The following is a 4,665-nucleotide window of genomic DNA, read 5'->3' as shown; positions in this document are numbered from 1 at the left end:
CACCGTCTCGTGTTGATTCTTCTTCCCAAATATCACAAATATTCCAAAATATTCTTCGTCCGTTTTTATCTCGTTTGGATTCCGTTTGATATGGGTTTTCTGCAAAACATAAAACATGCAACAAACAGGAACTGGCACTGGGCACTGGTGTTGGGGAACGTACTAATTTCAAAATTTTCCTACGCACACGCAAGATCATGGTGATGCATATCAACGAGAGGGGAGATTATTGTCCACGTACCCTCGTAGACCGAAAGCGGAAGCATTAGCACAATGCAGTTGATGTAGTCGTACGTCTTCATGATCCGACCGATCCAAGTACCGAACGTACAGCACCTCCGAGTTCAGCACACGTTCAGCTCGATGACATCCCTCGAACTCCGATCCAGCCGAGCTTTGAGGGAGAGTTTTGTCAGCACGACGGTGTGGTGATGGTGATGATGTTGCTACCGACGCAGGGCTTCGCCTAAGCACCGCTACGATATGATCGAGGTGGAATATGGTGGAGGGGGGCACCGCACACGGTTAAGAGATCAAGAGATCAATTGTTGTTCCTAGAGGTGCCCCCCCTGCCCCCGTATATAAAGGAGGGAGGGAGAGGCCGTCCCTAGAGGAGGGCGCGCTAAGTGTGGGGATTCCTACTAGGACTCCCAAGTCCTAGTCGGATTCCTCTTTCCTTTTCGGAGTAGGAGAGAAGGAAAGAGGGGGAGAGGGAGAAGGAAAAGGGGGTTGCACCCCATGTCCAATTCGGACCAAAGGGGGGCGCGCGCCTCCTTCCTTTTGGCCTCTCTCCTCTATTCCAGTATGGCCCAATAAGGCCCATATACTCCCCGGCGAATTCCCGTAACTCTCCGGTACTCCGAAAAATACCCGAATCACTCGGAACCTTTCCGAAATCCGAATATAGTCGTCCAATATATCGATCTTTACGTCTCGACCATTTCGAGACTCCTCGCCATGTCCCCGATCTCATCTGGGACTCTGAACTATCTTCGGTACATCAAAACACATAACTCATAATATAAATCGTCACCGAACGTGTGACGCCCCTAATTCAATCGTACACTAATCATGCACGCAAATGTGTACGATCAAGATCAGGGACTCACGGGAAGATATCACAACACAACTCTAAACATAAAATAAGTCATATAAGCATCATATTACAAGCCAAGGGCCTCGAGGGCTCGAATACAAGTGCTTGACATAAACAAGTCAGCGGAAGCAACAATATCTGAGTAGAGACATTAGTTAAACAAGTCTTCCTTAAGAAGGCTAGCACAAACTGAGATACAGATCGAAAGAGGCGCATGCCTCCTACCTGGGATCCTCCTAAACTACTCCTGGTCGTCGTCAGCGGCCTGCACGTAGTAGTAGGCACCTCCAGCGTAGTAGGAATCATCGTCGACGGTGGCGTCTGGCTCCAGGGCTCCAGCATCTGGTTGCGACAACCAGGTAGAAGGGAAAGGGGGAAAGAGGGAGAAAAGCAACCGTGAGTACTCATCCAAAGTACTCGCAAGCAAGGAGCTACACTACATATGCATGGGTATATGTGTAAAGGGCCATATCGGTGGACTGAACTGCAGAATGCCAGAATAAGAGGGGGATAGTTAATCTTGTCGAAGACTACGCTTCTGGCCACCTCCATCTTGCAGCATGTAGAAGAGAGTAGATTGAAGTCCTCCAAGTAGCATCGCATAGCATAATCCTACCCGACGATCCTCCCCTCGTCGCCCTGTGGAAAAGCGATCACCGGGTTGTCTGTGGAACTTGTCTAGGTGTGTTTTATTAAGTATCCAGTTCTAGTTGTCATAGGGTCAAGGTACAACTCCGGGTCGTCCTTTTACCGAGGGACACGGCTATTCGAATAGATAAACTTCCCTGCAGGGGTGCACCACATAACCCAACACGCTCGATCCCAATTGGCCGGACACACTTTCCTGGGTCATGCCCGGCCTCGAAAGATCAACACGTCGCAGCCCTACCTAGGCACAACAGAGAGGTCAGCACCCCGGTCTAAATCCTATGGCGTAGGGGTCTGGGCCCATCGCCCATTGCACACCTACACGTTGTGAACGCGGCCGGAAGTAGAACTAGCCCCCTTGATACAAGAGCAGGCTTACGTTCCAATCCGGCGCGCGCTGCTCAGTCGCTGATGTCACGAAGGCTTCGGCTGATACCACGACGTCGAGTGCCCATATCTTTCCCGCGTAGTTGGTTAGTGCGTATAGGCCAGTGGCCAGACTCAGATCAAATACCAAGATCTCGTTAAGCGTGTTATTATGAAGTAACCGCGGACGCCGACCAGGGCCAGGCCCACCTCTCACCTAGGTGGTCTCAACCTGCCCTGTCGCTCTGCCACAAAGTAACAGTCGGGGGCCGTCGGAAACCCAGGCCCACCTTTACCGGGATGGAGCCACCTGTCCTTCCAGCCCCCACATCGGAATCACTTGCGGGTACTCAACGAGCTGACCCGACTTTAGTCACCATCTGTATAGTATGTATATATGTATAGTATATACCCGTGATCACCTCCCAAGTGATCACGGCCCGATAGTATAGCAAGGCAGACTGACAAGAATGTAGGGCCAATGATGATAAACTAGCATCCTATACTAAGCATTTAGGATTGCGGGTAAGGTATCAACGACTGTAGCAACAATGATAGGCTATGCAACAGAATAGGAGTAACCGAACAGTAACATGCTACACTACTCTAATGCAAGCATTATAGAGAAGAATAGGAAATATCTGGTGATCAAGGGGGGGCTTGCCTGGTTGCTCTGGCAAGAAGGAGGGGGTCGTCAACTCCGTAGTCGAACGGGGCAGCAGCAGCGTCGGTCTCATAGTCTACCAGAGAGAAAAGGGGGAAGAAACAATAAATATAATGCAAACATCAGCATGACGAAGCAAGACATGACAATGAGCGGTGTTAGGTGTGCCCTAACACGGTAGTCGGTGATACCGGCGAAAGGGGGAAACATCCGGGAAAGTATCCCTGGTGTTTCGCGTTTTCGGACAGATGGATCGGAGGTGAAATATTGCAGGTTCACTATGTTAGGGACGCGTGACGGACGAACGGGCTGCGTATCTGGTTTCGTCGCGTCGTTCTGAGCAACTTTGATGTACAAAGTTTTTCCATCCGAGCTACGGTTTATTTTATATTAATTTTAAAAGATTTAAATCATTTTTAGCATTAACAAAATTAATTAAATCAAAAGGCATTTATGACATCATCATGACATCAGCGTGATGCAAGCGGTCAAAGTTGACCGTTGACCAGCCAATTAATGGGTGGGTCCCGCATGTCATAGACTGTTATCTAATTGACAATAGTTAGATTTATTAGCAGGTTAATTAGGTTTAATTAACCAGATTAATTAAGTTAATTAATTCTTTAATTAATTAATTATTATTATTATTATTATTATTAATTCCCTTCTTTTTTCATAAAAATGTTCTGGGCGCAGGGCCCCACATGTCATAGGGCCATAGGGGCTAGCGGGCACGGGCGCTACGGGGCGGGTCGAGCGTTGCGGCGCCCGACTGGGCGTTCGCCCAGATCGCCAGGGCGAGGAAGCCCGGGGCAGTTTGCAGGCGCGGGTGCCGGCAAGGCCACGGCGGGGCGAGGCGCTGGGCGCAGCCAGCGCGCGGACTGCACACGGCCAGGGGCGGGACGGAGCGGGAGCAGATGGGCGAGGCGCGCGGTCCAGGCACGTCGCGAGGAAGGAGGCCGCGGGCGCAGCACAGGGAGCCAGGGCAGTGCGTGGCGGAGGGAGGCCGCGACGGACCGGGAGTGGCGCGAGGCGCGCGAGGGGCCATGGGTGCGGCGACAGCGGACGCCGGAGCGCGGTCGGTCGAACGAGCAGTTGAGAACCGGGACGAGGCCCGTGCGTGAGGGGGCGCGGCCGGGCGTGGCCGTGCGTGGCTAACGCGAACGAGACGGCGACCGGGCGCGAGCACGCGGTGTGTTCATGGGGACGGGGAAAGAAGGATGAGATCATGGCTCACGGCGGGGGTAGGGTTCAGGGCAATGGTGGTCGAGGAGGACGACGGCGACGACCCGGCGGAGACGAGGCAGGCCGGTGAGGAGGAGGAGGCAGTCCAGCGGGGAAGCTCCAGGCAGCGGCGACGGCGGGGTTCGATCCGAGCGGCGGCGTCGGGGACGGGATCGGGCCCTCCCAATCCAGATCCAACGAGAGAGGGGGGAGATATTTCGGGAGAGAGGAGTGGGGGTGTCGGTGGAATGAGTGGGGAGTGGGGGAGGTTTATGGGGGTGCAGGGGTGGGCCGGCCTGGTGGGTCGTGGCCCAGTTGGGCCGGTGGCCTGCTGGGCTGGAGCCCCGGGGGGTTTCTCTTTTTTTTTCTCTTTTGTATTAATTCAGTTTAAAATATTTATGCATTTTATAAAGTTGTGTCCTCTACACCATAATTATCTATGTAATATTTAGTACAAATCGAACATTTTTATTTTAATGTTCGAAAACTTTTATTGTTTGCCTTTAATTAAATTTTGAATTTGTTTCGGTTTTGAATTATCTAGGGTTTATCAACAGTAATCGAGGTGACGTGGCATCATTAGCGGGGGATCACTGTAGCTTAGTTATCCGGGCGTCACAGAACGTTAAGCGTGCGGACCCTACGGGTTCGAGAACTATGTAGACAT

The sequence above is a fragment of the Triticum dicoccoides genome, chromosome 1B (assembly GCF_002162155.2).
Source record: "Triticum dicoccoides isolate Atlit2015 ecotype Zavitan chromosome 1B, WEW_v2.0, whole genome shotgun sequence".
NCBI lineage: Eukaryota > Viridiplantae > Streptophyta > Magnoliopsida > Poales > Poaceae > Triticum > Triticum dicoccoides.
This window is presented reverse-complemented; position numbering follows the sequence as displayed.